The sequence below is a fragment of the Lingula anatina genome, chromosome 9 (genome assembly GCF_051362555.1).
Source record: "Lingula anatina isolate TDL-2025a chromosome 9, LinAna3.0, whole genome shotgun sequence".
NCBI lineage: Eukaryota > Metazoa > Brachiopoda > Lingulata > Lingulida > Lingulidae > Lingula > Lingula anatina.
In genome coordinates this window covers 6,082,267-6,106,992 of record NC_141775.1, presented here as the reverse complement: position 1 = coordinate 6,106,992, position 24,726 = coordinate 6,082,267, and the positions used below count along the sequence as shown (strand labels likewise).

Here is a 24,726-nt window from a genome sequence, read left to right as displayed (position 1 = left end):
TGTGGTGCTTTCACTGTATTAAGTAGCCTGCTTCTCAATTGAGATCCTTTTCTTGGTCACTCTCTCATCTTTTTTCGTTTGTAAAATTTTTCATTGTTTTTATTTATTTTGAGCCCTTAACGGCGCTATACTCCAGCTACCTTTAATAATTGCGTCATTTCCTATCATGTTCTACGCGGTTTGCGATTGACGCCCTTATCACGAGTCGTCTGGGTGACTCCCTACGGCCATAAAGTAACTTACTAGTACCTAACTATCAAATATACCAAAAAAATGTACCTTTTCATTCATTTTCACACTTATTTTGAAGGGGAATAAAAAGAACTAATGATGAAGTAGAATGACAGCAATATTCCTTCTTCCTTTTTCTATATGTTCAACCAAGGGCTAATAAATCTGATAACAACCAATGGACACTAATTAGACTGCTGATGTCATTGCCGGTCAGTGGAGAAGCAGGTGCTTGTCAAGTGTCCACTATGGCCAGCCTTGCCTAGAGGCTTGATTAATGCCAATTATTAGCTCTCGATGATTCCACTGAGCATGACAATTTTGACTTATTTTCCATAATCAAGACATTCACATTTTATTGGGGAAAGAACAGAAAAGAGAAAACATCATAGAAGGTAAAATACGTTTTTGAAAGAATTGTTTATCTGAATAAATCAAAACATTGTTCAAGGGTTTTAAATTTGTAGAAGTAAAATTCAATGAACAGATGCAGAAAGACCAAACCAATCACTACAAGACTTTAAAGGTAGAATCTCTGCCATAAATTAATTAATTCAAGATTACTTTACTTCATAAGGAAAATTTACCTTGTCCCCTGATATGAGAGAGAGAGAGAGAGAGAGAGAGAGAGAGAGAGAGAGAGAGAGAGAGAGAGAGAGAGAGAGAGAGAGAGAGAGAGAGAGAGAGAGAGAGAGAGAGAGAGAGACTAAAACGTAATTAATAATTCATTCATCTAATCACCAATTTGGGAATAATAAAGAACCCATCATTTTGGAATTACAATTCATTAATCACTATAAAATTTACTGAGACACTGCTATACTCTCTGAGGCAACAGGTAAAGCATTAATCCAACTGGACACCAATTACCTTGGTTCACAACAACATACAAAATGGATAATTATATATATATTAAAAAGAAAAACAAGAAGAGGACTAAGAAAACAAAAGAACAGAAGTGAACAAAATTTACCTGTTCTACAAAGACTTACTTTTCAACTGGTTTTCCTCATGACTGCAGCTAGCCAGATATATCCAAAATAACTGTCCTTCGCCCAGGTTGGTTCTCTTCAAATGTAATATCAGCTATCAAATCCACAAATCTATATTATGTAAGTGTATTTATTCAAGGAAAAAGTCTCTAGCCTCTTGCCTACTATACAAATCCTTCCTGCACTGCGCAAAACATCCACTATTGTAATAGCAACATCCTTTTAATTTGACAACAATCCACTGGTGAATGGACGGGCAGACCAAAAAAAACTCGCCACTTCCACAAACCCTAAATGCAACTTTAACTTAAAGTACGTCTGCCTTGAAAAACAACTCCACCAGTTATGGCTGACTAAACTGACCACTCCACTGACCAGCCACTGTTAAATATTCCTTAGTCTCTGTGTGACCAGTAAGAAGAAAGCTCACGGATGTGCTTACTTAATTGCCTTGGTTTCTAGCATCTTATTCAGACCATGCACCTTCACTGAAGTAGAAAGAAAATTCATTTCTCCTTTCACCGTGGCTCTGGTCACACTGGGATTTCTGTGACTGGTTCCGACGCGGTCTTATTTCAGTCCTGAATTGATACATGTGATGTGGTCATTTTTCATAGTAAAAAATAAATAAATAAATGAAACCAAATTTATTTGTTGATAATTTTTGGACAATTTAATGGTAAAATTTGGAAAAGGGGCAGGGATTTAACTAAGAAACTTTGATGATCCAAAGTAATACAAAGTTAAATTATATACTAAAAATCTTACAATATATGTTACCACAGAGTTTAAATGAACACTGAAATTTGTAATTACTGTAACCAATAAATATCAATTCACAAGACCAATTGCTAGACACTTATCTGTTTTAATAACAAAAATTTTAAAACCCTACCATACTGATATAAACCTTTAAATTAGCTGTAATTAAGTCAAGGAAAAAAAGATAACAATGAACATCAAAACCTTACATTAATAAAATAACAGTATTTCAGATACAAAAGCCCTTTTAGTTCTATGACATCATTCAAAACAAGTAATATTACGTATCTGATGAGCAAACCAGACATTCAAAACAAATTCTACACTTTTAAACATATGCTGTGCATCACCAGTGCCTCTAGTCCTATTTCTAAGAACTTGATAAGACCAGATTTACACAAATGATCAGTTGGTTAGAGGAGGGCTTTTACTAAGACAGAATTTCAGTAATCTAGTGTGGAGAACGGACTCAAACTGACCACAAACGTGAACGATTATTATAAGATTATTTCCTCGGCACCTTGGGATGCCACCCTGTTACAGATCACCTGCTGCAGAGCATGAAAAGCAAAACCTGATTACACCTAGAGTCTTAAATGTCAATTATGTAAGCTGTTACATCACCCTCCCTCCAGCTGCCCATGCCGCATGGATAGAGTTCAGTGAACATGCACTGTAGCCGGTCCGTAAAACCTGTCTCTGCAGATAACCATACTTCTATTTCAACTTGCCCCAATTTGTAATAATGAATAACAGATATATTTTAAGTAAACAAATTTCAAGTAAAAATATGTTCTTCTGCTGTTCCTTTTTTTTAAAATATAAAATACTGAAGATAAGGCAATTTTCTATAACTTAATTTCACCTTCTATCTTCATAGGAATGTACATTCTCTCTCTGTCTCTCCTCTTCCTTGTGTAATAGGTTCTTGTTCAATACTTATTCAATATGATAAAAATATATGACATATACTGAAATAAATCAGCGGTGATTTCAATAAAGAATGCAAATTCTAATGTCTTTATCACCTAGCATTCTTATATTACTGTTCCTTAGTTTCCCAAAGATGTCCTCTCTACCTGGACAACCCAAGTTGCTGGGCCTATAATTATATACTGTGCCAATAACAAATAAAATAAATTTTTTTAACCCCCCCCCCCTCCAAATTGAATCCTGCATAAGAGGCTTTCAGTTTCCTACAGCTTAACTCTAGCTTTAAGGGTTCAAAGTGATTCAACTGTCGCAAGGTAACAATACCTGTCAGGAAGACATTGAATGAGACTTGGTGCAGTCACTGCAAGGCGTGGTTACACCGAGACTAACTTAAGTCAACTTAAGGTCTTAAGTCACTTTCAGGGTTAAAATGTTAGCTTACTAAAACTTACTTGACTTGCATTTTATATTTGACCTTTAACTAACTTCCTTAACAAACTGTGATTGCTTTGATAAAGGTATTATGAAGCCTGAAGCCATTTTAATGTCTAAAGCTTTTTCAGCTGCTTAGTATCCAAAAATTACGTAAATAATATAAATAAATTAATTAATAACCTATCACAATTTGCTTAAAAATGTTTTGTATCATATTACTTAATACTGTAAGAAAAAAACTCTAAAAGCAATGCATTTTTCTGTGCGTGTTACTTAATATTTTACATCTAGAAATAATGAAATATTTGAAACAACTGATTTGTTTAATTTTTTTTCAATAATAACCATGTAATTTTTTCACTATGAAGATACAGGTCCCCTAGCTTACTATTCTAAGCTATGACACAGCCCTTAATCTTCCTACACCATTCTGAGAGTCCCTTCCCCACCCCCACCCCCATGCCTCACCTACCCCCATGTGTACCCCAATCTCCCTGTACACCCCAATCCCCTTGCCAATCCCCCATGCTTACTCCTGCATTGATCTATTAATACAATTGTGGTGGAATCGGTTGACACATTCAAATCTGAACACATGTACATGTTGCTAAGGATGGTTGGGGTAGGGTAGGGTGGGGTGGGGATTGGGCAGTGTGTGAAAAGGGGGGGGGGTTGAAGCTATTTCGCCCTCATCACATGTCGTAATGAACCCCAGGTTTAATGCATGCACCTGTTCAGCCAGACCCAACATCCAAGAAATCAGATTAAAAAAGTTGCTTAACTTTTTATATGATACTGCAGGAGGTGAAGAAAATAAATATTTATTGCCCTGTTTCATGATTACATTTAGATGTTAAGACAAAGTGGTGGGAATAACTAGGATAACTGATGCCACCTAAAAAAAAAAGATACTTCCATGATGAAGTTTAACCAATTAACATAATGAAGTAAAGATGAAGTGAACACAAAATATAATTATCAAAACAAGTATGTAATAGTGCACTGGGTTGACCTTATTAATTTTAGTGTAATTAATCTCTTTATACGTCTGTCTGAAAAACAAATATAATCACTGATGCAACAAGTACAACCTTTCTTCTTTGCTCTCCCTCATGTATGGGTATGTGTTCCATGAGAAAAACAATTACTACATTTTGTAATGATCATTATTCATCACCATCATTAAATGCTCCCTGACAAAGTCAATTACTGCATGACCTCAGAACAACTGGAACTGTATTTGGAAAACTGAAGGTTGCCTACCTCTGTTTTTATAATTACATTGGTTACAAAATTGGTTCCATTGGGAATTCTGGTAATGATAATGATACCATAATATATATATAAAAAAACTTTTACCAAAGCCAAGATGAAGAGTGAGTTACTTAAACATATTTGTACATATTTCTTTTCTCATTTTGTCTTGCTCACGGTAAAAACATGGGCCTGAAAACACAGCTGGCTAAGAAAAGTGAAATACCCCATTCTTCCTCCTCGTCCTTAATTTTCATTTGAGATTTCAAAAAATGAGGAAAACATCAGTTTTTCATTACTTGGATCAACCTTGTGTCTTATCGTCACTGAACCTTTAGTGGTTTCTTTCAAACTAACTACCGTACCACCCATATTTTTTGTTACTGAAATGCACTGTAAGCTTAGTACTATTACCATTGGCCTTCCACGCTTGAATGCACATCTTTTCCTTTCTCCAAAAATAAATACAATTCTTAAAATCATACAGTGTCCCTGTTAATATCACTCCCAACTTACCAACTCTCTCTCCCCCTTAATTCAAAGAATAGTTGGTTACGGTGATGTACAAAACAAATCTCCGCTTCAAAATCTGTAATGTTTTTGTCCTCTCAGAATTCTGTTCACTGACAGCTTCTCTGCACCACTGCCTGAATGCATATCGCACACTTCATGCTCTAACGGCTTCCTAGGTTGTCTAACCAAGCCAATTAATCTCACAGCAGCCTTGGGAGATTGCCGTTAAAAAAATAATCCCTTCAGCTTTTGTAGAACTTCTCAGTCTTCAAGTCCCTAGTTGGTAATTTTTGTCATCCTTGAAAGATAACAGAATCAAGCAGAATGAAGCATCCTCCTCCAGTTTTTGTTTTCTGAGTCTCTGGTCCCTTAATTTCGGTTGACTGTTTTCAAGTTAAGACTGTTCTCCAGGCCCTAGTTAGTCTGTATAATTTTGGTCCACCGTTTCAAGTTACTTATAAAGTGGAAGATGTATTAATGTTTTCGCTGATGCGTTGCGGTGTCGGGGACTGGTGCGCACTGGGATGCGTGCAGGTGCCAAACGGCACAGGTCTCGCCATACAAGAGGGGAGCGAGGGGGTGAGAAGTTAAATTAAACTGCTGATCCGGAACGCTGCTTTTGCATGACGCAGTATGATTAGGAATAAATCATTCATTTTAATTTTGTTACCTTGGAGAAGGTTGCCAGTGAAATGAAGCGCACTTATGTCACAGCTTTTGTTGTTGTTTTTCCTTTAACCTATACATTTATTTTCATTTGGATGATGATGGAGTGATTCAATAACTAGATTCATACCTGAAAGGTGTCAAAAATGATCCAGAGTATGATCTGATTTTCATTTTCACAGAAACTTTACTTCCTTTTACACAAGGAATCAATCACAAGGGGTAAGAACAATCTGCAATTACCTATCTATCTATCTATCTATCTATCTATCTATCTATCTATCTATCTATCTATCTATCTATCTAAAGACTTTACAGTATTTTTAATGAAGTGTCCAGTGATTCATAGGACAAATCTATGCACAAATTAAAAGTAAACACATATTCTGACTAAATTTATTAAGAATTCCTCATTTATTTGTTAGGTCTCATGAAAAAAATTGTGAGGGTTGTGGGGAAGGGGAGAGACAGGGAGGGTCTTAGGTAAAATTACAAATAGGTTTTCTGTTATATGTCAAAGCATACAGTGAACAAACTTTTTATGAGAAAGGTAACTGATATTTTCACCACATTTTATTCACTAAAGATCAGTGACGCCCTTCATGCAACAAAGAAACGATCTCAGCGGTCGTGTTCCTACCACGAAACCACGCAAAAAAAGAAAATAGAGAAAAAATATTTAAGTACAACACTAACATTTTCCACTTTGGGATTTGCATCACACACAACATTATTCACTTCAAAAAGAGAGTAAGAAAATTTACTTTCAAATTTTCAAACATCAGGAACTCTATCAACAAATGGCATTCAACTGTGACAATGTGAAATTCTTGGTCTATCTCTAACAATAGACAACAGTCTCCATCGTTCCCCCGTCACCCTGACGATTTTTCATTTCTCCCTTTGTTGTCCCTGACAAAGAAACCATATCAGTGGACTCTGCATCACGCTTTGGAGAACCGCTCAGCTGCGACCATCCAGTGCATAATGATATTAAAAGTATACAGTACTTAAGAGGGATCAAATTCTCCCTAACTCATCAAATCTTCATTCATTTTGTCTCGACTCAAAGCGTTTCCACTCTGTGGCTGTCTATGGCCGAGTTCACACTTGGAACAGAGAGAGCGTGAACAGATATGATACGTAAGACATTGCCAGTAATAATTGCAATCAAGTTCGCCAATACATAACACGTTGTTAATGCAACTTACTTTGAACTCAGTGCCCAAGGAGGGTGGGGAGCCAATCCAAATTCTTAAACAACGGCACCTCTCAACTAGTCGAGACAATTGTCGCCAAGGCGGTTTCAGACTGCCTCTTTCTGAGGCTGGTGAACGCATCCAGAGCGTTTCCACTCGGTGGATGTGTGCTGTACCAGCGCCTGGCTGCTTAAAAGCTGTGAAGTGGAAACTGAAGAATAAATTGCCTAGCCAGCAGAGCTCCCACACCAGGGTACCTACATTGCCTGCATCACGGAACTGGAACAATGGGACAATCTGTTTGCTCTGTGTAATAAAAGATGGAGGAAATGGGAGGAGGGTGAATATCTTGAAAGGCGAACCTTGACTGAAATGGGAGTGGGACCCACATGATTATCAAAATTTTGGGGTAATGTCACCAGAGTTCCCATGACATAAAGGGTATCATTAGTGAAATTGGAACAGTGTGGCTTGTTGTAACTGAGAGAGAGAGAGAGAGAGAGAGAGAGAGAGAGAGAGAGAGAGAGAGAGAGAGAGAGAGAGAGAGAGAGAGAGAGAGAGAGAGAGAGAGAGAATGAAACGTAGCAAAGATGCAACAGTTAACATGACAACTATCATATGAAGATCAGATACTGGTAGAAAGTTGACCTCAGAAGTGACTCTACTTTTAAAATTGTCAAAATAAAAATGTCTTTTAAAACTGGGAGTAATGAAAAATTTTCATCTTTTTTTAAATTTTGGATATTATCATCCTTGTTAAAAACGATATTAATCAGTAATAATACACTGACAAGGCTGAAGGCATTTCCAAGAGAATACTTTCATCCTTGAAATACAGCTACTTTTCTCTAGTCTTTTCTTCCATTAAATTTGGTAAGAGGTACAAGGCAATGTGAACAGGCTTAAATTAACATACATCCACAACACATTTAATCTAGATTGTTATTTAAGATGAAGAATTATCTATAGTACAGGAGTGCAATCTTACAAACTCACACCTGGGTCCAAATGGAATACATATTCTTAAGAATTACCTTTCTCTCTCTTGTATTTATTTTTTAAAGAATTATACTACAAAAATTTGATAGAAGTACATAAGGTTCTGCCGTCTTTCAGTCATGAAAATATGACAGACATCAATGTCAAGGAAAAAAGATAATGATCAAGAGAATAAATTGATTAATTTTGAGAATCCCAAATGCAGAGGGAGGAAATAAGAATAGCACAAATCAAAATTATATTATCAGGTTCCAAATACTGGGATCGTATTATGCTGTGAACAGTGTTAGCCAGCTCATGCATGGCTTCAGTGATGAGTGAGAGAGTGAGAGAGAGAGAGAGAGTGTTCCATGGCTTCTGAGATTGGAGAGGGGAAGAGAAACCAATCAACTGTATCTGTTGAGGGGAAACTTGTCAATGATGGGTTTCCTGCTCTTTTTAATACCCGTGAAGAAGATTACGTCTGTGATTTATAATTAATTCTGAGCAGTTGACATGTCACCATGAAAGGATTCATGTTTTTATTAAAATCTGAGAGAGATTTGGAATATAACCAATCTAACTGCCACTGAATTCTTTAGAATCGTTTTTCCTTTCAATAAAATGTTGGATAAAACTCTATCAAATGCCATTATAACCAAAGTAATAGCATAATTGTAAACAGAAATGTCAGAGAATGGGGGGGGGGGGGGGGGGGGGGGGGGGATTCGGGATTAAATAAGCTATTTGCTTAGGGAAGAAACTTTGCTTGAAATACTTCTTTGTTATAAGATTTTGCATTTTCACATAACAACGTATGTTTAAGTATAAAAAAAGCATGGAAAGAGAAATTATTCTTGAATTATTTCAATGTGGTAAGAATAACCATTTCTACATGACAATTTTAGTAAAACAAAAAAAAAGTACTACAGGATATTCAGCTAATTTCCTGTCATCAATACGATATCACGCACTAATCTGGAAAAGAAGCCATGCATGGGCTGTTAACCTGACAAAGGTTAGCAAATTGCTTCCAGGGGTACTGTCATAGACAGTGGAATTAAAATAACTGATATTATGCTGTCTGTAAGGGTGAAAAACAACACAATCAGAAATTCTACTAATATCATCAATTGCAAAATGCATTCAACATTCAAAAACCTGTCATGTTCTGTTTCTGATTCTACTGATCATCAGTGCTTCCCCTTGGTGAAGACTTTGAATGTCTCTTTTATTTCTCAGTTTTTATAAGGTATTCAAAAGATAGAAACAATGAAAAATATATTTTTCCGCAATTTATTTTTATTTTTTAAATTATGGTTATCGGTCATGAAAATTGCTCATTTTGATAAAAATTTTCTGTTTTAATTAACATATGTCTTCTCAAAATATGAAAATAAAGAAAAGTTAAACATTCTGATTACATCATAATCTCACCTTTTTACATTTCCAAGACATCAGAGTCAAAACTTCAGTAGCATACCTGGAAATAACAATAAAACATCAATCATATAATAGTGGAGATTAAACAGTATAAGTGCAACGTGCATTAGATATAAAGTCAAAATCAAGTTGCAGAGCAGGCTTTCCCTTCATTACAAAGAAATAACTGCAGAGAAATGTTTATGCTATCAGTGTAGAAATGCTACAAATTTACCGTGAAAAGTGAAAATGTAAACTCAAAGTTATTTGTTTCTTCAGTGAAAAATGTCTCAAGTCTATCACCTATCAGTAAAAGAAGATCCAAAACACACAAAAAACACTATACCGACACAATGAGTTTGTTCTCGTAAAGAAGAACAACACTGATTAAAAAAAAGTCAAAAGAAACTGCTCAGGTTTTTACCTTGGCTTACTCTGAATCACTTACCAAAACACTTACCAGGTAAAAAAAGAAGAAAAAAAAGGTAAGACAGAATACAAAAGTAGCACCTTGGGTTTTTGAATCCAGTGACTCAACAGCAAGTGTGACCCAGAATAAGAGCAGTTGTGCCTCATTTACAGCAAAAATTCAAAAACAAGAACACCACAAAGCTTGCCTTCACACCTCACTGACTTTACACAGGCTTGCAGCTTACAAATCAGCTACCCTCCAAAACAGGGTTTAGAAAGTGCCAGCGATTCCCAGCAGAAATTCACTTCTCATGTAGATAAATTTAATGTCAGGCCTATAGGTAGGGGAGAATCGGAAGGTTCAGACAATCCGCCCCTTTTTGGATGAGGAAAGGTCTGCTCTGGGTAAAATTTGAAATAGGTACAAGTACTCATTGTAAATGGTCCACTTTTTGAGAAAAAGATCCCCCCCCCCAATTTGAAATCATACTGGCTACAGGGCTGAATGAAAATGCAAAAGCATGCACACACACACAAACTGCCTCCATTCATGTGCAGTACATATCTGTCATCTATCCTAGAACCTCTTGCTCTCATATTAACAAGGTAAAAACGAATAAACTGCATGGTTGACAAGAATTATATCATTACAAAACAATAAAAAATCATTAAATAAAAAAACAAGGAGAGTACATAACAAACCTGTGCAAGAGACTCTAAAAATGTGAGTCAAATCAAATCCCACTTCAATGCAGTCACAGACTGTGGCAGCCATGGTTCACAGGGAGTGCTAATTGCTTAGTTTATTATGGATATGCTCTTTTGCGTTGGGGATTTTGGTTCAAAGAACATGCTAATTGGTTGGGTGCTTGCTAGATATGTGCAAGAAGAGGCTGGACTTGACAAACCCGGTTCTGAGGCGGAATATTTTGAGCACCCTGAGATTCAGAGATTACGGCTGCATTCACAACAACCGACTAACTAGTCTGTGGATCAAATATGACTGACCCATTTGAATGCTTATTGTGTAATCTCCACTGGCAAGCTTTTAAATGGGTTCCCATATTTGATCCACAGACTAGTTTGTCCACTGTTGTGAATGCAGCCTCTAATGGGAAACTTGCTCTCTTATCTGAGCATGCCTGTTCATCTGTCATTTCCAATAGAGAATTTGTTTTTGGAGGGGGGAGGTGGAACAAATGACAGATATTATGTACGATGATAGAGACCAGGGCCCCGTAACTCTAAAGCATGGCGTATTGCGAATAGCGATTTCACATAGAGGCTACAGTGTATTACATGGTGCAAGTATGGGCGAGTTATGGAATCGAGACGCTTGCACTCGGTCGCAGTGCACGATGCTTTCGAGTTACGGAGCCCTGGGTGTTACCAGAAAGGCAAAATATTATACTAATCATAGAGGAGAGTTTTCATATACTCTGTTAAACTCAGGGTGTTAAAATGGTGAGTGATAGATATGTTAAGAGATAAATGGGTTAAGCTATAGGCTGACCTGAGGAACGTCAATCGTCAATGGAAGAACTCCCAACTGGTTAAGTGCAACTTGAGACAGGTACACGTACCTAAAGATGACAATTTTAGTGACACCAGTCCAGTGCCATTTGCAGTCAACCAGAATGGATGGATGGGAGCTATAGGTGGACTACAGCTGAGCTGGTGACCATCTGAGTAAGATGATGTCACCTGAACCCATTTTGATTCCATTTTTATGTGTCTGTGAAAAAAGATTAGCATACACCTAAAAGTGAGCACAAAAAGGTTTTTGTGAAAGAGAGAGAAAAAAAAGAATGAAGGAGAGACAGGGAGAGAGAGAAGGAAAAAGAGAGAACGAGAGAAGAGGGGGCTTGCCTTTAATCTAACAACATGATCTGGCCTCAGTTCTATTAAATGTCATTAAAATTTCCAACATTTCCTTTTCTATAAAATAATCTGACTCCTGTAAAACTTCCTTTTACTTCTTTTCTTGCCAGTTTAGTTTAAGCAAGTGTGAACACAACCATATTATTTTTCTCTCCTATGAAATATATAAAAAAAAAATGAAAAAAATTTTAAGGGGAAAATAAAATACAGAGGAGAGGGTGAATTGCTGTAGACTGTCCCATAGACTGGCAAAAAAATGATGCAATCATCCATAACAACAAGACCATCATAATTAATATTATTGTTTTCACCATGAACAAAGCTTGCAAACAAACTAAGTGACAACAATCAACCCTGCACCACAGCGAACATCAGTGAAATCCTGGTAGGTTTCACATGTGAATCCGAGCGCACTAAAAGTTTCCACGCGAACGACATCACGAGACGCAGTCTGTTTATGATATGCGACGAACCATACTCCATAAAGGTAATCATAGGGAAAACAACTCAATTAACTGGAAGGAGATAAATATGGCCTTTATTCAAGATAGCAACTTACTGTGATTTTTCCACAAGTCTTAAATGGAATTGAAGTTAAGATGACTACACTCAGCTTTCGGGGTCACTGCTTTACTATAAAATAACAAAGACAAGGTTTTTAATATCAAATATTTGTAAAAAAGTCAAGGATAGATGCAGAAAGAGAATATAGTAGACTGCCAATAACATGTTATAGGCTCTCTACCAGTTATATGGGATTTTAAAGAAAGAGCTGCTCTGAAAACTAACCTAATGTGCCTAAGCAGATGAAGACTAAGCTTTAGAGATATGTTATTTGAAGACCTAGAGCCCTTAAAAATTAAGAAAATATGATAATGACAATAAATAAAAAAAATCTTAAGTCTACTTTGGTCAAAGATAAGAGAAGAAGAAAAGATTTAAATAAAAGAAGAATATGTAAAAAACAAACAAACAAAACAAACAAATAAATAAATAATGAGAAATAATGGCATCTGTAAATAGTCATACTGAAGAAAGTTTCACTTGCCACATTTAAGTTGACTACCACTTCTACTGTTACTACTACTGGGTACATCAGCCATATCTTGGTCAATGTAGACTGAAAGAATGCATTCTCAAAGTTAAGACCAACTGAACTTTAAATTCTGATGCGAAACTCTGCAGTATATTGGACCTACCCCATGGATATTAATAATACATCTAGATACGTCTTCAGTATGTCATATATACTGAGTGGATAGAGAGATGAACTACATCTGCAGCAACCTCCTGTGTAACACACCTACTGCAATGCAAACAGAACTGAAAACCTAACGTAACCTTCCAGTAATTCAGGTCTAATAGTATGCTTATAGGCCTCCATACTTAAAAGTAGTCTATCCAGTTGAGATGACCCAACTAAGGCAATGGCATAAAACCTACATCAAATTTTGATTCACAGTGATTTTTTTTGTTGTTTTTTTTTTTGTCCAAGAGGATGGGTCTTTTGACCGTGCAGTATGAAGTCTACGAAGGCAGCTGTAACAAGACCTTTGAAATTATAATCGGTCCAGTTCTCATGCCCTATCTAGAAAAATGGAAACTATAAGTACTAAAGTGGAAATAATAAAATTCATTAACCACAATATTTCTCTTTAAACTTCCTACACTTTTATTTGCTAAGCAACATCGTATCATTTGTTACATATTTTTATCAGGTACAAAAATGTATTTCATCAATTCACTTTCTAAATGACTATGGTGCAGATTAAAAATGTATCTTAATAAAACAGATTTCCATGTGGTACATAACCCTTTCTTAAATTTATTTTATTCACTTATTTAATTTTTGTTATGTAAACATACAGAAGTATAAAAAAAGCACAGATAGCCAACAATGTCAGCACGTGACATATAAAAAGCTGAATGAATAATAACCATTAAATTCTATTAGGAATTAGCTGATTTAATCTGTTATCATTCACACCTACATTAGGTACACATTATCAACAGGCATTTACATTACTTTTTACTGATGAAAAAAAACCCAATAAAATAATCAGTCGGATAACTTAAATCTGATTGCATTAATCATATCACATAATAGCGATGTGGTTTTGCAATTACATATCTACAATAACATGTGCGGAGTTTGGAGTCAGCCCATGGTAATTAAAGTGCCCAGCTGAAAGCTAATATGGAAGAAGAGTCTCGGAGGCTTTCATGCCTCATTGATTTTTTTGCACATTTTAACAGCTTGTTGTTCACAGTAGGAAAATGTGTGTTCTTCTGTCTACTTCCTCTATCTCCCTCATGCAATGATTATTTTGTTGTTTGTTTTTTAAATATATTTTAGGTGTTCTCTTTCTTTTAAGAATGTGCACATTTCAGAAATGTATGTATATATGAGAGAGAGAGAGAGAGAGAGAGAGAGAGAGATAAAAACAGCCATCAATCCACCCCACCCCTGCAACTTAACACAACACATCCTCCTAATTACTCCCTGTTATCATGTAACCTGTCTCTATACTTACCTAAACATCAACACACCAAATCTATAAAAGATACACATAAAAATATCATTGCCATCCACCCTTAGTCCTCTGTCACAGTGTACCGTATTATATCTATCTAGCTTGTAGTCGGCATATCACAGACAAACCACACAAGTGTCATCTGTTTCATCAGGCAGAGGTCTTGCCTACAATCTGGTTATTCTATATCATATGTCTGTAGTGAGCCCACAGCTAAAAGTGATTATCACTGCAACTGTGCTCCAATTCCAGCCACGGTTCACCACACATGCTATACCATTGCCATGCTTCCATCTCCAGAACATTGCCTCGCAGGGATACTCTCTCCTACAGACAAACCCAGAAACCCATTAAGTAGCCTCTTTTACAGACAGTATTAAAACGTGCCTTTTCTGTCCAGAAGACCATTAATATAGCCCTATCTACGAACAGTATTTAAACCAGAAAACCACGAAGAAGCCTCTTCTACAAGCAGTATTAAAACTTGCCAGAAAAACATGAAGTAGCCTCTTTTACAGACAGTACAAAAACTTCACTTTTTCTCCATAATGGGCTTAACCCCACACCCCACCTCCCCCTTTAGGGACGGATTAAGGATTTTTTTTAGGAAATTGACTCTGTTATGGTCAATCACGTACCAAGCTGCTACCCACGGTTTACTGTATGTACCTGTATATACAGCCTAGGTCATATCGATGCTTCTTGGTGTTTAACCTAATAGCTGAAGTCTCTCCTAAAGCATCACAAATAAATACTGGGTAGAGGAGTCAGTGATATGTAACTCGGTGTGATAGAGAACATATACTGGGTAGAAGAGAGTCACTGTCAGTACTCTCAAACTCAGGGTGATAAAGAACATATGCTGGGTATGGGAGAGTCACTGTCAGTACTCTGAAACTCAGGGTGATAGAGAACATATCGATACTGGGTAGAGGAGAGTCACTGTCAGTACTCTCAAACTCAGAGTGATAGAGAACATATACTGGGTAGAGGAGAGTCACTGTCAGTACTCTCAAACTCAGGGTGATAAAGAACATATACTGGGTAGAGGAGAGTCACTGTCAGTACTCTCAAACTCAGGGTGATAAAGAACATATACTGGGTAGAGGAGAGGCACTGTCAGTACTCTCAAACTCAGGGTGATAGAGAACATATACTGGGTAGAGGAGAGGCACTGTCAGTACTCTCAAACTCAGGGTGATAAAGAACATATACTGGGTAGAGGAGAGTCACTGTCAGTACTCTCAAACTCAGGGTGATAGAGAACATATACTGAGTAGAGGAGAGTCACTGTCAGTACTCTCAAACTCAGGGTGATAAAGAACATATACTGGGTAGAGGAGAGGCACTGTCAGTACTCTCAAACTCAGGGTGATACAAAACAAATACTGGGTAGAGGAGAGGCACTGTCAGTACTCTCAAACTCAGGGTGATAGAGAACATATACTGGGTAGAGGAGAGTCACTGTCAGTACTCTCAAACTCAGGGTGATAAAGAACATATACTGGGTACAGGAGAGTCACTGTCAGTACTCTCAAACTCAGGGTGATAAAGAACATATACTGGGTAGAGGAGAGGCACTGTCAGTACTCTCAAACTCAGGGTGATAGAGAACATATACTGGGTAGAGGAGAGTCACTGTCAGTACTCTCAAACTCAGGGTGATAGAGAACATATACTGGGTAGAGGAGAGTCACTGTCAGTACTCTCAAACTCAGGGTGATAGAGAACATATACTGGTTATGGGAGAGTCACTGTCAGTACTCTCAAACTCAGGGTGATAGAGAACATATACTGGGTAGAGGAGAGTCACTGTCAGTACTCTCAAACTCAGGGTGATAGAGAACATATCGATACTGGGTAGAGGAGAGTCACTGTCAGTACTCTCCTCTACCCAGTATAGAGGAGAGTCACTGTCAGTACTCTCAAACTCAGGGTGATACAGAGCTTGAGCTTAGTTAAAGAGAGTCACCATCAAAATCTCATCCTTGGGCTGGATAGCGGATGGCTTTAAGTGGAGTATTCTCAGAGTCACTGCAGGGGTTATTGACTGGGAAGAGATTGGCTTAGAGCCTACACAACAAAAAATTGTCATCTGCTTCACTGACTACCCCTAAATAAATAAAGAGTTTCCACTTTTCACCACATCAATAATAAATTAGCCAAGAAATATCAACTTTTTCACATAAAGCTATTATTAAACCAATTAGAACAAATTATCTCTGGTATTTAGTTCAGAAAAAATCACAACTGACCAAGATGGAACGTTATACAATACTGATCCATTATGCTTACTGTTGACTTACAAGCTGAATGTCAAAGATGAGCAGAATGCATACTGGTACTTAAAAGAGGAGGGGTATATAGAGCAGGGTTTTAAGGAAGAAGGAGCGAAAAGGGGGCATGGAGGGGGTTGTGTCAAATCCATGACCCTTTCAGACAAATTACCAAAACTTTCTATAAATGTCAGTGGGCAAATGCAGAAATAGGAACAAGAACTAAAGGTCACCAGTAAATGATATACGGTTTATCTCAGTGGCAGGAAGAGTTCCAGTTCAGTGAACACAGAAATAAGTCAGTCTAAGAATTCTAAACATTGGAGTGTGTACGTTTTCTAGTGGGTTGAAAGAGAAGTGAACTTTTAGATATCACGCCCCACCTGTCAAAAAAGAAAAAAAAAAACTGTCATTCATTGTCTCTGTTTACATGCTGTAGAGACGAGTTTTCAAAATTGGATTATCTTTTTGTTTTCAAAATGCTACATCATTTCCTGTGTTATGAACTCCCAGAATGCATAGTGAGTTTTAAGAGAAGTGAACATTTGCTGAGGAATTCATCCACAGGGTTTGTGAAAATGTATCTTCCAGTACATTAGACCAAATATGAACCAATATTATATCACATCCTTATCCACCTTTTATAATGACCCTTGTATGTAATACATAATTAACAAATATCTTAATTTATTTACTTGCTTTCAATTTTTTTATTGAAAGGTGGGGGTGTTAGTTAGGCATGACATTCATCATCAATTCAATTTCTATGTATTCCAGTTTGTACTGTTGCCTACATTTTATGGTCTTCTACACAACACTACACTGTACCACATTGTAATGTTACATAACATAATGTAACGTATCATAACATAATTTGATAAAAAATCGACCAGATTTCTCTACCCACTTCATTTCTTATTTATACCACTACAGGTGTTCAGAACAATGGACCTCGACATGTCTACTGAACCTGACGGCACACACTCATCATGCATGAAAACATTACACAGCAATGACATAGGTCAGATACAATGGTCACCAGCTACATGGAGGGAGGTACAAAGTAAGCATGACATCAAATTGTGTTCATACCACATGGGGTGTGATATATAGCATGAGTATATCATACATCTCACTGACTAACATTGTATTTATATGTAAAAGGGTGACAAGGTGTCAAGGTATTGCGTTATATATTCCTGCCTTTACAGTCACGTGAGCGGGAAATATAAATTCCCCGCGCCATACTATTCTTTGTCATTCTTCGTTGTTCTTGAGCTAGTAGGCGTTCGTCTGATGTACATGTGGAAATTAAAATAAAGGAGCTGATCCTAGATTTATGGTATATTGTCGATTTGTTGTTTTATACTCTGCTACATATAGTTGATCTGTTAAGAGAGTCTCCACCCTCCCACCCTACTTGAACCCCCACTGTCCATCTGACTTAACAATCTGGGGATAATTTCTCATTAATTCATTCTTCTGTGGCACAGTGAAATAAAGCCAAGCATTCGAGCTTCAATAATTCAAAAAACTGCTGATGATACCTCACTAGACATTGTGTGAGATTCCTGACCACTGACATTATGTGATGTCACTGACCATATCCTACTTCACTGACATTATGTGATGTCACTGACCATATCCTACTTCACAGACATTATGTGATGTTACTGACCATATCCTACTTCACTGACATTACGTGATGATACTGACCATATCCTACTTCACTGACATTACGTGATGTCACTGACTATATCCTACTTCACTGACATTACGTGATGATACTGACCATATCCTACTTCACTGACATTACGTGATGTCACTGACCATATCCTACTTCACTGTCATTACATGATGTCACTGACCATATCCTACTTCACTGACATTACTTGATGTCACTGACCATATCCTACTTCACTGACATTACGTGATGTCACTGACCATATCCTACTTCACTACACATTATGTGATGTCACTGACCATATCCTACTTCACTGACATTATGTGATGTCAGTGACCATATCCTACTTCACTGACATTACGTGATGTCACTGACCATATCCTACTTCACTGACATTACGTGATGTCACTGACCATATCCTACTTCACTGACATTACGTGATGTCACTGACCATATCCTACTTCACTACACATTATGTGATGTCACTGACCATATCCTACTTCACTGACATTATGTGATGTCAGTGACCATATCCTACTTCACTGACATTACGTGATGTCACTGACCATATCCTACTTCACTGTCATTACATGATGTCACTGACCATATCCTACTTCACTGACATTACGTGATGTCACTGACCATATCCTACTTCACTGACATTATGTGATATCATTGACCATATCCTACTTCACTGACATTATGTGATATCACTGACCATATCCTACTTCACTGGACATTATGTGATATCACTGACCATATCCTACTTCACTGACATTATGTGATGTCACTGACCATATCCTACTTCATTGACATTATGTGATATCATTGACCATATCCTACTTCACTGACATTATGTGATGTCACTGACCATATCCTACTTCATTGACATTATGTGATGTCACTGACCATATCCTACTTTACTGACATTATGTGATGTCACTGACCATATCCTACTTCACTGACATTATGTGATGTCACTGACAATATCCTACTTTACTGACATTATGTGATATCACTGACCATATCCTACTTCACTGACATTATGTGATGTCACTGACCATATCCTACTTCACTGACATTATGTGATATCATTGACCATATCCTAATTCACTGACATTATGTGATATCACTGACCATATCCTAGACATTATGTGATCATATAACATATAACTGAGTATATAAAAAGATGGTTACATGTGTGATCACCAGTGTGTGTGTGTGTGTGTGTGTGTGAGTGTGTGTGTGAGTGTGTGTGTGTGTGTGTGTGTATGTGCGTACATGCATGCATGTTTAAGTGTAGTATGAAGTAATCTTAAATAAAACTATTAACAACCTGAAATCAGTACATTACTCAAACCAACTGAGTGCGACCTCGATCAGAGATAATCACATGTGCTGCATCTGAAGGGTGAACAGCCTGCGCTGAAAGCATCAGCCAATTTGTGTGCTCAGTGAAGCAGGGCAGAGAAGCAGATTGGCAACTGCTCTGTTATATAATGGATCCCACTTCACTGAGAAGAAGATAAGGTTTTACGGTCACTGAAAAGGGTTATACAAGATATTTCATGCAAGGATTTAGTGCAAACAACAGGGGAGATAAGGGCTGGGGTTACTGGGTACAATAAATGAGTCAATCACTTCTTGCTCTCTCATTCTGTATGTGTGTGCATGTGTGCACATACATACTGTAAATATAATATAAATATCAACTATCTAGCAGTATACCAACTCATCAATTTCTTCTAAAGTGATTAAAGCTTTCCCTATTATCAATGTACTGACAAGTATTTCTTTATGAACAGAGTGCAAATATACTAGCACACACACTTGAACATGCACACCATGGAGAGAGAGAGAGAGAGAGAGAGAGAGAGAGAGAGAGAGAGAGAGAGAGAGAGAGAGAGAGAGAGAGAGAGAGTACAGATTAACTATGGCCTGGTTTCAAAATCTTTATCCAATGTTCGTGTTCCAATATAATGACCATTTTAAATGGTCAGTACAAAAAGCAATCAACCACACAAATTATATAACGATTCCATGCTCTAATCTGCTAGTCAACCCCGCTTCACTGATCAAACAAATAACCTCCTTTAACATTTAAATGGGAGATTTTTACCTTGAGGATATTTTGGTAATGTTATTTTCCTTTTAGTCTACTCTATAAAATTTTGAAGCAAACCCAATTCTACTAGCCAAATCAATACTAAATTGAAAAGCAGTGATAAAAAAGCTATCCTTGTTCATCTTTTCATCCTGACATGTTCATACAAAGATCAAATTGGTAAATATTTGTATTTTTTTTCAAGTTTTACTTACTGTTACAATGGCTGGTTCAAAGAACTAGGCTTTGTAGTGCAACTGATCTTCACCGTTCAACTAGAAATAAGAAAAGAAAAAATTAAATGTGACAATGCACTAGGTAAGTAAAATAGTTAATGTTTTAAGTATGATTGCAGTGTACCTATTGCCATTCACTCATTCTTTAAGATAAAATGACTGCACTGTAATATATAATAGAGGCATTTTGACAAATTCTGTGTCTCCTGGTATCATTGGAATGTTAATTAAACACCCAAAAATAGAACTTTGTGTTGAGGTGCGAAGTTCTTTAAACATAAAACAAATCACTGATGGTATGTTTATGTTTCCTGAGTTTTTCTACCATGAACATCACCCTAATAGTAGACCTATTCATATCTACAAACCTCTGAAGTGGGAAGCCCTTCATGATACAGAATAGGAACATTGAGTGTGTTAGAGAGATCTAAAGTCCTGCTGCAGCCCTTTAACATCTTATTGTGTTAGTTGTGACACCAAATGTGATAAAAATGTGTTTGTGTTACTGTACAGCGATAGGCTTGGGTTGCAACTTCTGGTATTATTTTTTTTGTAATTTTTGAGTCAGTAATAATTTTCACTGTATATTCAATATAAGGTTCACTGACAAAAATGCAGTGACAAAGGTTTTCATTTTGTGGCCACTAACATGCAACTTAACTGGCAATTAACTCTAATGGAGATACTTTTTCAGAAAAAGTTTGACAATTTTTTATTAGTCTCATGGCATATGGCTAATCAATTGCACTATTGCAGTGCTTCAAGGCAATTCCACAATAATTAGTAAAGCAATCAACTTTTGACAGATTACTTTTAGTAGTACCAGACCAAATTTAGACCGGTTCAGAACCTGCCTAATCAGGTCCTCAGCCGTGTGAACTGGGCCTCCATCTACTTTGTTCATTGTGTGTAAATTTTGTTTTGTTTTGTTTAACGCCTGTGCACAGTTCTACCATGGGGAGCAGGGTCTGTGGATTACACAAGTCCGTAAACACCACCAGAAGTTAGTACCAACCACCAGTCAGTTCAACACAGCAGAGACTGTTAACTTCACCTTAATTACCTGTACTGTCCATTTGTTTATTTTATTTACGCTCATATGCTCCAACACTCTTCATTACATACAGGTTGATACCAAAGTTGAAATTTTGGCAATTATTCCAATGCAAAAAGAAATAAAAAGTCAGCATTGTTAATTGAATTTTACATTAAAATTTGCATTACCATCAGTCTTTCACTCTTCTTTACTGCCAAAAATAAAAAAAATTAGATAAATAACATATAATGATAACAATAATAATCACTAGTTGTTTCAAGTTTACTAAGGGACAAAGAATGAGGTTCACCATATAGAAATTTGAGAAAAAAAATCTAAAAATTATCCGCCCTTTTCTCTCCTTCTGCAGAGAATTGCCAGCTCCATGCATCATACACCACACTGAGGAAGGCACCCCCCCCCCCCCCCGAGTCTCTGCCATTCCCTGTATCCAGAGTTTCACAGATAACTAGAAAATCACCCTTTTAATCAGCATGCTTCTGCCATTTTTAGCACCCTTGATTTCACGTAATACTAATACCTTATCTCTATTGACAACATGCCTCTGCCATTCCACGTACCCTGAGTTTCATGGATTGCTGGAAATTCTACTGTATTATCAACATGTTTCTGGGATTCCCCATGCCCCGAGTTTCAAAGATCACAGGAAACTCTACTCATGTCTCCACCATTCCCTGTACCCTCAGTTTCACAGATTACTGGAAACTTATCTCAATTATCAACATGTCTATAGGATTACCAGTACCCAGATATTCTCAAATTGCTGGACACTTATCTCTTTTATCAACATGCCTCTGCTATTCCTTGCAGTTTTGGAGATAACTGGACACTTATCTCTATTTACCAACATACCTCTGCTGTTTCAAGCGATCTCTGAAACTCAGGGTGGCAAGATTGGAACATTACTCAATCCCCTTAACACCTACTGGCTTGTAACGCGCCAGTGGTTGTCTAGCCCCAGTGAGCACTGTGAGTTAGAAAGCTTCGGAAATCCAATGAATCATATGGAGGCAGACGTGGGTGAAATCAGGGGTGAAACAAAAGTCTTACTGGAACAAACAGGGCAGAAATGTAACACTGAAAAAGAAGCAATTAAATTTCACCGAGTCAAAATTATTTTGATTCTGCAGTAAACATCGAGGAAACTGCAGGAGAAAAGGAGTGCTTGCATGAAGACAGCAGAGCAATATGGAAGTCGTAAAAGAAACAAAATGTATTTCCTGACAAAAAAGACAAAAATTATAAGTCTATAATGATGTTTAACAACAAATTCTTACCTACAGCAGGCTAAACACTTAAAGAAGCAGTCGGATAGCACAGGAAATATTACTCCTGAATATATAACCATCACTATTATAAATATGAGAACACAGAAATCAGCCTCAACATTGCTCGCCTCAGTGATTTCATCTTTTATCCATTACCACATCACCATATCTGACACAAGTATAACGATCTTGGCTCATCTTCAAACGAGGCATGCACGCATCACATTTGTCCCTGTGGCTTGATAACTTGGCCCTGTGGCAAGATGACTGTGTCGTAGCTTATTTTATCTGTATATAAATGTGTGTCAGAAGCAAATGTTACAGGTAGCTACTGTGATGTACCTGTACATAACATTATACAATGTGACTTTGGGGTTGTGCTACCAATTACTTGTTACGCATATATACACTTGCAAATAGTTTCCACACAAAAGTATCATTTTTATTCATATGCAATTTTCACATGATTTAGTTTTCTAATTTCCCACAACTAATTTTGTTTTGTCTCTCTATCTTTATCCTCTCCTTGCCTCTCTCTCTCTCTCTCAAACTCCTCTGTGTTACAATTTCACTTCATTTTCTCTCTAATCTTATTTTCTTTTTGCCCCCCCCCCCCCCAAAAAAAAAAAAGTAAAAAAAAAAAATTCCCAACACGTTTCTATTTGATATAACATGTTCATTTCTGGTAGCTAATGAGCCTGAAAGAGTGAACACCCTGTGTTTCTGATTACTGACACTTGCACATCTCTTCTGCATGGATACAATGCTTTTTGGACACCCTCAGTTTCGCAGAATGAAGAATGAATCTCCCTCCACCCAGTACAATCACTGTCAGAAATTCTATATTGGAAACAGCACAAAGATGCTGATTACACAGACATGGATTTTCAATGTTCTGACTCTTGAAATGCAGGATGAGAGAAAATGGTTGCAGAGGAAAAAAGCGGATTCCCTGCGTAGGAGCAAGCTTGCAGTGAATCCAGAAGCTGACAGTTCAATTTCAAACAAACATTTTCCACCTGTGATTGAGATGTGGTCCTACAGTTTCCTGCTTCTAGTTACGGTAAAAACTTGAATATTTAGTCTGTCATGCAAATTTTGTTAGAAGACGATTCTCTGCCAACATCTTTTTCTTTTTTCAATTTGAAAATTTTGTGCAATTTGAATAATCTGGATAATTTTGAAAAGTTTGTCACCTAATATGGTCAAGTCGGATCCATGCATTTTAAAATATTAATTAATTTTTAAGTGACAAAATTTTCAAGTTTTTACCATACTATTACCTGCCTGCACCCCGAGTGTCACAGAACATTGGGGACATTGTCTGGCCATGCTGTTAAAAGGGGATTTCATAGTGTTCTCTGAATATCGGGGTACCAGTACCATCACCACATTACAGAATAATCTTCTATGACAAAAGGCAATATAAAAGTAAAAAATAACTTGATCTAATTTGTAAGTAGACTTGAAGAATGCCCCCTCCCCCCCCCCCCCCCCCCCCCCCCCCCCCCCCCCCCAAATACACACCTTCATACCACAGGATAAATTCTATAATATAATTTGATATTATACTTCAACTTTTGGCTATTTAAAAAATCTTGACTATACATTTTTCCAAAATACTTGTCTCTAGATATAGAATAAATAATATTAAATCCTGTTTTTACAGATCAAATAATTAAACACACATCTTTTCCTTGTCAGTCTTATTCCACTTTCAGCCAAATCAGACCCAAGCTGAAAAAAAAAAAAGAAAAATTCCACGTTTTGTCAGCATTTTTTTACTGCTAGCCAAAGTAATTCACTATTCTGCCATTGGCAAAAATTTAATCTATATACTAGCGTGCACTTAGACAACAGGTCAACGGGAATTTTTTTCTAGCTTGATAC

General features: G+C 37.0%; 1 protein-coding gene across 12 annotated transcripts in view; it reads right to left on the bottom strand.

The window, feature by feature from the left end:
• The window catches only part of LOC106173386 (uncharacterized), a 113,342-nt gene that overhangs the window by 70,006 nt on the left and 18,610 nt on the right, over window positions 1-24,726 (bottom strand). For 4 of the 12 annotated variants that reach the window (XM_086995259.1, XM_086995251.1, XM_086995258.1 and 1 more), the window contains 2 exons: window positions 20,491-20,550; window positions 9,401-9,446 (listed from right to left, as the gene is read on the bottom strand). The gene's annotated coding sequence lies outside the window, so the exon portion shown is untranslated. Of the gene's footprint in view, window positions 1-1,204; window positions 1,615-5,123; window positions 5,345-9,400; window positions 9,447-12,236; window positions 12,311-20,490; window positions 20,551-24,726 lie in introns of those variants that run through there. The other 8 variants (XM_086995254.1, XM_013554511.2, XM_086995260.1 and 5 more) reach the window with 4 other exon arrangements.